The 9,105-nt window shown below is 45.3% G+C and overlaps 1 long non-coding RNA gene across 1 annotated transcript; it reads left to right on the top strand.

Annotated features, from left to right (window-relative positions):
* The first annotated feature begins 1,277 nt into the window (after positions 1-1,277).
* Positions 1,278-3,085, top strand: LOC148686356 (uncharacterized). Its single transcript, XR_015949139.1, has 2 exons — positions 1,278-1,347; positions 2,902-3,085. It is a non-coding gene; the product is annotated as an uncharacterized LOC148686356 (long non-coding RNA).
* Positions 3,086-9,105: the final 6,020 nt, after the last annotated feature.

Here is a 9,105-nt window from a genome sequence, read left to right as displayed (position 1 = left end):
GTAACTTTGTCCCCATTTGACTACTCGTTTCTTGAGGTTAATACGCACGCATCTCTATTTTTAAAAAAAGACATTGGTTATGTAATCCACTGGGATTAAAAAACAAACAGTAACAAGTAGGGTTTTTTAAAAACGTTTCGCTGAATTTCAGAAGCACATAGGGAGCAAATAGTCACATGTGTATCTATCAAATATACATATTCTGCACATTATTGCATTAGCCAAGTATACTAGTATGGTGATGTGGTTGGAGCTGAAGGTAATAGCAGGGAGAACCAGGTTCAGCACCACATTGAGCCATGAAGTTCACTGGGTGACCTTGGGACAGTTAGGCTGAGAGAGAGTTAGTCTGAACAGGGTTGTTGTGATAATGCAGTTGGTGGGGGAAACAAGGTATACCATATTGAACTCCTTATATCACTAAATATTTTGGAAAGTCATCCTGCTATGCTTTTGGACATCTTTCTCAAAATACCATAACCAAACTTTGCATGATGGTTCCTGAGATCAAAGAGCAGGTTTCTGTCTATGTTTAGAAATAGTGGGATGCCATTTTGAATCAAGATGGCAGACCGATCCTTTCAAAACTGCAATTTCAACCCCTGATTTCAAATCCTCATCCATTTTTTGGTTTCTTACAATTCCTAAGTAACACCACGTGCAAGGCTTTTACATAATTTTTACATAATTTTACGTAATTTCGCTTTTACATTTAAAACAATCAGCCCATCCATATATAAGCAACGTACAAGGTTGCTCGTTGTTTATATATTGATGGGCTGATTGTTTTAAATGTAAAAGCGAAATTACGCCAGTAAATTGAGATCACCCATAAAACAAATTATAATTTAAAAGAAATGTCTGCCAATGAATCTTTGTAACACCCCTTAGGCAAAATATCCACTTCAGAGGGTGTGTGTGTGAAAAAGCTCTTGTTGATGGTGCTAAGGTATTTTTTTGTCCCCAGTTGCTTTGTACCAGAGCAGAGCAATGAAGTCCCTTAGGTGTCTGATAGTGAAACAGGATCCCACACACTTCCTGGCTGCTGAGCTGGATGTCGGTGAAGGCAGCATTCCAAATTATTTGTTGTGTGCTGACGGAATGGCCTCCAGACAGCTTGTACTTTTGGCAGCTTGCTAACCAGATCCATTTGGCCATATCGAGGTGGTGTTTTCCTGCTCTGTTTTTTATTTTTTTATTTTTAAATAGCTCCCTAGCTAAGCAATGGAAAAGTTTCACACTGGCATTTACAGTTTGCATATATTTGTTTCCCCCCCAGATGAGATGGCCACAGTAGGAACGATGTCGCCTACCAGAAACCAGCGGCCCAGAACCAACAACTTACAGGTGAACAAACCTCAGTATTCAGAGCTGAGCAGTGGTACGCATTTCTGATGCCATCGCTAACTCCTGAGAAGCCCAGGGAGCCTTAAATCTCTTGCCTCAGAAGAATTATAATTTCTGCCAGTGGGTCTGCCAACGCTTTCTCACAACTCTCTTATTCTGCGCCTAACTTTTCTGTGGGATATATTGTTGTGTGCTCTGACCCAGTAGTTTTAAAACTTCATACTCCGGGCCAAACCTTGAAGAATAAAAACTTGCTCGTGCCACACCCATTTTTTAAATTGATAGGAAATACATTGGAAATTGTATACATTAATAGGGAATTGTATACATTGATAGGAATTGTATACATTGAAAGGAATTGTATACATTGATAGGAAATACATAGGAAATGCAACGAGCAGAAGGTATCTGCAAATGCATACGTGACTGAATGAACTTCCTGTGCAAAAGCTGGGTAAAAACAAAGCGGGTTACACGGCAATGTCAAACCAAACCACAGGCGAGAAGATAATGATGCTGCGCTGAACCACCATACCCTGGCCGAGCTCGCTTGACAGTGATGCAAGCTCGTCTGCTTTTTCTGGAATTAAAAAATTACTACTGTTGCAAAGTAGGCAAGCCTTTAATGATACAGTATGCAGCCAATAAGAGTTTCTTCCAACACTGATTTTCATCTTGGGGGCTACGCCAGCTGCTGACTGGTGTGACGTGGTTATGCAAAAGGAAGGGTTTGAATTTGTCATTGGTTAAATTATGGGGCTAATTGCCCTAACCCCGCCCTTGTCTAGCCACTGCCTGTCATACATCCCTGCTGATGTGGTTCAAGGAAGAGCACTGCTCATCTGCACATGCTTGAGCATGAACAGCTTTGTAGGCTTGCACTGTACCTGGGAGTGCGATGCCAGCATTCGCCACAAAGAGAAAACAAATATTTGGGGACAATGGTGACAGCAGGGAAAGAAGAGACTTGTAGGATTGTCTGGAAAGGTCTGTTGGGATGGATGGGGTTGGAAAGGTACAAACTGAAGAACATGGTTTAGAGAGGAGCGGAGGCAAGAGGCGCAGTGGAAACAGGCTGCTGAAGAAGCCAGAGAGTCATCCCTTCCAGCTGCCCTCCCCTTGGTCTCCCAGAACCAGAAGAGGAATGAAGAGGGTGGAGCAAAGAGAGACAAGGTGAAGGAGCCTCAGGTTGATGGAGAAGGACCCGGGGAAGGAGACTTAGGGAGCTGTAGGAAGGCAGGAAATTCCTTGCAACTACCTCATTGGAGCAAGACCACCTGTGAAGAGTTGCTGTGATCACTGTTTTGGTTTATTCAAATAAAGAGTTAACATCACTGACACCGGGTATTTTATTGCTGACCTTCTCAGCTCCTGGCACTTCAGGATAGATAGGGAGTGTGGCTAATGTCGTGAGCAAACACTGGCAGTGGACTAAAAAATAATGTGTGCACAGCCTGAAACCAGACTTGCGTAACTCCTGGCTTGCCAAGCCAAGTCTCATCCACCAGCCATGTATCATAGCCTGACAGGTACTTCCCTCCTGTTTTATTGCAGTGTCGAGCATGACCAAAACAACGTTCATTGAGTCCTCTGAGAGGCTGGAGGTGCAACTGGTCAGAACTTGTGGAGGATGAACCTCTGCGCTTATTAGTGAGTTAACCACAGGCATGCAAAGCAGATTCTGGATGGTCAGGCTTGATTGTGCATTCTGTTGAATAAAAATCTCAGTGTAACCCTGGCTGGAGCTCAACCAGCTTGCCTGTGTACTTTTATTATTATTATTTATTAATTTTGTATATCGTCCTTTATCCATAGGTCTCAGCATGGCAGTGCTGTCCTGAAAGATATATCTTTAGGGTGTTGCTGTGCTGGTAGGTTCTGATTCTCGAGCTTAGTTTCAACATCGTGGTCAAAACATAGTTAGAAATGAACTGCAGGGGTCATGTACTCTCTCCCCTTCTCCTCTCCCATACACTGATTCTCCTTTTTGATTTGCAGTCAAAAATCAAAGGTGGCGCTGTGGTCTAAACCACAGAGCCTAGGGCTTGCCGATCGGAAGATCAGCAGTTCGAATCCCCGCAAAGGGGTGAGCTCCCGTTGTCCGGTCCCAGCTCCTGCCCACCTAGCAGTTCGAAAGCACGTCAAGTGCAAGTAGATAAATAGGTACCGCTCCGGCGGGAAGGTAAACAGCGTTTCTGTGCACTGCTCTGGTTCGCCAGAAGCAGCTTAGTTATGCTGGCCACGTGACCCGGAAAAACTGCGGACAAACATCGGCTCCCTCGGCCAGTAAAGCGAGATGAGCGCCGCAACCCCAGAGTTGTTCACAACTGGACCTAACTGTCAGGGGTCCTTTATCTTTACCTTTTTATACCATAGTTTGCCTTCAAATCATAATTGGGGGAAATGGTTTGAAGCGGTATTATTATTATTATTATTATTATTAGGGTTTGGAGAAACCAGGAAGAAGGGAGAAGAAGCCAAGAAAATGGGAGAAAGGAGGACCTGTGTCCATAGCACGTTCCAAAGGGCCATAACATAGTCTTCTCATGGCATCTGAACTGGGCCACCCTATGGATTCATTCAGTGGGATTCATTGTAAAACACAGCAAATATTGTTCATACCCTTCCTCCACCCTGCATTGCTTTTGCAAAGGTTCTCGGCTGCACAGCAACCTTAAAGAACAGTTTAAGGAAGGAAATTATGAAATCTATTATGATCAAATGCTTCATGTCAACAGCTCTCCAAGTTGGTAGAATACCTTTTTACCCTCCAGGGTTGAGCAGCACTTTCTAAGCCTCTTTCCTTTCCGATATATATCCTTAGGCACAGCATAATTAAATAGCATTAGGGAATAATCTATTGTTCTGTGTGTTTGTCCTTTCCCAAACTATGGAAAGTTTGGAGCAACCCTTTCCTTTCAGTAATGCAGCACTGGAAACATCTGTTGTCTTTGCAATCATCTGTTTATAAAAGTTTGTTATTTATTATATTTATATATTTTTGTCCAATGAGCTCAAGGGGGTGTACACTGTTCACCCCCTCCTTATATAATTCCCACAACACCCCTGTGAGGTAGGTTAGGCTGAGAGGCAATGACTAAAGCAAAGTCACCTAGGGAGTTTCATGGCTAAGTAGATTTGAACCTTGGTCTCCCTGGTCCAACACTCTAACCCAGGCATCCCCAAACTTCGGCCCTCCAGATGTTTTGGACTACAATTCCCATCATCCCTGACCACTGGTCCTGTTGGCTAGGGATCATGGGAGTTGTAGGCCAAAACACCTGGAGGGCCGCTGTTTGGGGATGCCTGCTCTAACCAATACACCACACTGGCTCTCTTAAGCATAGTTTGAGCAATTACTGTAGTGTAGGTCAGAGGCTTTCAACCTTTTTGGGTCCATGGCTCCCTCAACCAACTACATTCTTTCTGCAGCACCCCTGTGGGGCTCAGGAACCCAGTTATGTCACCCTTTGCCTACAGAACTGACAGCCCCTCACTCCTTTTCGAACACCCTCCCTTGTGGAGTGTTCCTTCAGCCTCCTCTCCTCTCCCCTCTCCTTGGGAGTTTTCATCTGGTCTATGTCTGGGGTCCTAAGACACAGTATAACAGGAGTCCTCCAGGCAGCCACTGCTGCTGCCCCTGGTCTCTGAGCTATCCCACCCCCACCCCAAGGAGGCCTGCCCCACAGAGGCCTGGAAAGCACACACACAGACCCCAGCCAGCCCCAGAGGCACCATTCACCTGCGGAGCTTGTAGCTAGGGCTGCTGCAACAAACAGCCGTGCAAGCCTTTTGGAAGCAGAGATGCATGCAAGAGGGCATCAGAGGAAGGAGGAAGGAGGGAAGGAAAGAGGGACAGAGGCCAGTGTTGCCTGCGGCACCCCTGACCATCATTCAAGGCACCCTGGTTGAAAACCACTGGTATAGGGGTTTAAAAGCAAGCAGATAGGAAGTCGCTCTTATCTCCAAAGCAAGGCCTGTCCTCTCCCTGCAAAAACCAAGAACCAATTCATTCTCCTCTCACCTGCCAAACACATTACTCTGTTCAACTCTCCTTGCCCCCACTCCCTGTGATCTGGGCAAACCAGTTTTAGCTGCAGCATACCTTGGAGGCAGGCGTGACCCAGGTTACCTACAGCTATCTCTTGCATTGCTTGACCTTTATTACCTTTTACTTTGTGGGGGAAAACAAAAACAAAATAGAAACAGCGCTCTTCTCTCTGCACTCAAGGTATATGGTACATACCAAGCACTTACCGGTAGGCTCAACTTGATGCAGTCGTTAGAGGTGGCTCTGGCCCATACAAGCTTCTGCCACAATAAACTTATCGGTCTTTAATGCGCCAGAACACCATTTGTTCTTTTTGTTGCTACAGAATAAGCAAGGCTACCCCTCTTGAATCTTAAAGGAGGTTTTAGGGAAAGCGCAGCTTAATGACTGCTCCACTGTACACTACTCAGGTCCCACCCTAGGAGGACAGCATGACTCACAACACCTTGTTACGGATACTGCTCAAGACAGAGTCTCTTTCACTACAAAATGCCCTGCACTTTGACAGCCATGAACATTATTTTCAAAACGGAAGACATTAATAGTTTTATTTAGCATAACTGCATTGTTTTGTTGCAACAACATTACCACTCTTGCCAAGCAGCGCAAGCACAATAATAAGAGTTTTATGATCTGCCCTGCAAGTCAATTGAAGAAGCCAAACGGCTGCATTTTTTGGATGGCGTGCTAAAGCATGGTTTAGTATGGCATGAGTAAGCCTAGGGAAAGGGGCAAGAGTGCATGCCTGATGGCAGTGCCGTAGCTAAGGGGTGGGGGCTGAGGGGTACAATTGAGGCTCCCAGCCTTGTGTGTGTGTGTGTGTGTGTGTGTGTGTGTGTGTATGCAAATGTGGGTTTGTTTGTTTTTTGCCAAACTGGGTCTTTGACCTGGGTGAATAAAGCCTAGTTTCGCCCCTGCCTGTTGGTCACCTCGTCTGAGGGTTGAGCCGTGGGCACCAGCATGGAACCAGGAAGGGAACCAGAGTCAGGATAAAAGGGCAATCAGGGCAAGAAGAGGCAGGACCAAAAGAAACACAGAGGCACGGCACAGTTCAGGTTGGCCTTGTTGCTCAAGCAAAGCAGGAAGTCTTCTTACGTTCCTTCCTCTCCAGGAGGAGCCAATGCCTAGCAGGCTGAGTCAGTTCAGGGCCAGAAGGCTCTTTACTGAGAGGTTGTTGAGAAGTTCACCACATCAGGGACAACGGTCAGCAGTTCCTGACACTAACGCTCGTTCAGACTGTGCTTTAGAGCAGTTTCCCAAACTTGGGTTTCAGGGCTACAACTCCCATCATCCCTAGCTAGCAGGGCTAGTGGTCAAGGATCATGGGATTTGTAGCCCAAAAACAGTTGGAGACCCAAGTCCGGGGAACCCTGCTTCACAGCAAAGGTTTCCAACCTTTGTGGGATCATGGGGACATCTGCAAATTGTTGTGGGCACTATCCTCACCCTGTAAACAAGCACCTTCTGCAGCTGAATGCATGGAGCTTGAAATAATGCTTCTTTCAAGCATTATTGGGTGCCACAGGAGGCCTCTTCAGTCACAAGTGCCATACTGGCACCTCCTGGTTGGTAACACCTGAATGTAGCCCATTATTATATATCAATCGGGCTTAAATTTTTGCACGACTACCAAGGAGTGTCAAGGAGCTGCATGGTTGTCCTGCTGACTGCAAGGACCTGATGCTTTTTTCAGTACTGCCAGCCTGTGTGGCAGTTTCTCCACTCTGTTCAATTTCTGGTTTTGGAACTGGACAGATATGCTACAAGCATGCCATGATTCTCTAGTGCTCTGTTCTTGCAAGGCAATTGACCCTGCAATAAAATGGTTGCCCTGAGACTGTTTACCACTTGAAATGAGAAATCGGAAACAGTATTATTTTTGAGAGTGTTTTCTGTGGCAAAAAAGAAGTATTATTAGATAATATTATCATGTTTTTCTTGAAGAAGAACACAGTGGGAGTTAAAACATATCGGGGCCACATGCATTCATTTGCACATACTGGTTTTACTTCTGTATTTCTTCTGGGGGACTGACACAGCCATTTGTTCATAAAACAAGGTGGCAATCCTATTTACAGTTGGCTTTGAATCAAACAGAAACCACAGTCGTTTTGATGCTCAGCATATGTGGTTAGATTCTGCCTCAGCTGCTGGCAAATGAATATCTGATTCAGTTTAAGGAGGAGTTGTGACTACTTGTGTCTCAACTGAATACAGCCCTTGAGGTAAACAAGTGTCGAGAGGCAGCCCTTTGACCTGTCGCTTTTCTGATGTGTCTCCGTCAAACAGGCTTTTTGTGAAGATAATCATAGCTACGTTTGCAAAGCTCTGCTGAGATGACAGATTCCTTCTCACCAAGTTACCCAGATTCACAGAGCTTGAAATGTAAGAGATAAATTGGAATCTGCAACAAAGCGTTGCAGTGTGAAATGGAGTGCTCTTGTTCAGAATACTCCACTGCATTGCCCCTCTTGTCCAGTTTCCATTCAATTATCAGTCAGCATTCTGTAGGCATAACAAAGGCTATGTATACATTAACGGCTTAAGAACACATTAGTGGTGAGGTTATTTTCTCTGCTGCGTTTCAAATTGCATTTGCATGTCGCTGTACACACCAGAGGAGGAGGAGGAGAAGGCCATGGTGAGGGGGGAATGCCGGCCCTGGCACCCACAATGAACATTTTGTGGGTGTCCGGGCCTCCAGGGCCCCTGGAGTTGGCATTCCTGGCCTGCACTCTGCTTCACATCTCACAGAGAATTCTGGCTTTCCCCCTTCTAACTAACAGCTAGTTGAGGAAGGAGTCTATTACCTTAACTACCCATACTTAGGCCATTGCTTCACCAGGAAGCTGGCCTAGGTATTCCAGCAATTGAATCCTTGCCAGATCCAGGAATTAGAAGGGACTCAAGCATGCAGCCTGACCCCCCTCTCACCCAAACTCACAATACAGTAGTACATACATGCAGACATATTTAAATGTATCACTTCCGTGCATGTGTTACCTAGTTGAGGGGGTTGGAGCAGGAAGTTAGCATCCCTGCTCTAACTTGGGTCTGTTCTTCGTGTGCAGAATGTGTTGGCGTTTTTAATTGGGATTTTGACAACTTAAAAGTAAAAGCAGGCTGCATGCAAGTCAATGGAGCGTGAGACTTCTCCATGCAAATTAGCTCTTGATTTGACCTGAGAGGAGGTATAAGGGGGCACTTTAAACAGAATGACCTTTGTGGCAGCCAGAGAAGTATGGGGAGTGTGTGTTTGTGTGTGCGTGTTTCTCACTTTGAAAAATTTCACGCTGAAAAATTAGTTATACGTTCCCTAAAAGGAGAAAGGACATTCGAAGTGAGAGATTCAGTAATAAGTATTGTTAGTTAGCGATATGTCAGTTGTGCATACCATGCAGTAGTGACAGGCATCAGTAAATAAAATTAAATAAGAAGAAAAGCCAAATATAAATTGCATAGGTGTACATTTGTATATTTTTTTATATACATTTATATACCACAACGTGGGTGGCGCTGTGGGTTAAACCACAGAGTCTAGGGCTTGCCGATCAGAAGGTCGGCAGTTCGAATCCCCACAACGGGGTGAGCTCCCGTTGCTTGGTCCCAGCTCCTGCCAACCTAGCAGTTCGAAAGCACGTCAAAGTGCAAGTAGATAAATAGGTACCGCTACAGCGGGAAGGTAAATGGCGTTTCCGTGTGCTGCT

Source organism: Zootoca vivipara, chromosome 3 (genome assembly GCF_965207765.1).
Source record: "Zootoca vivipara chromosome 3, rZooViv2.hap1.1, whole genome shotgun sequence".
Lineage (NCBI taxonomy): Eukaryota > Metazoa > Chordata > Lepidosauria > Squamata > Lacertidae > Zootoca > Zootoca vivipara.
Note: the sequence above shows the minus strand (reverse complement) of the source record. Positions and strands in the feature narration are given on the sequence as shown.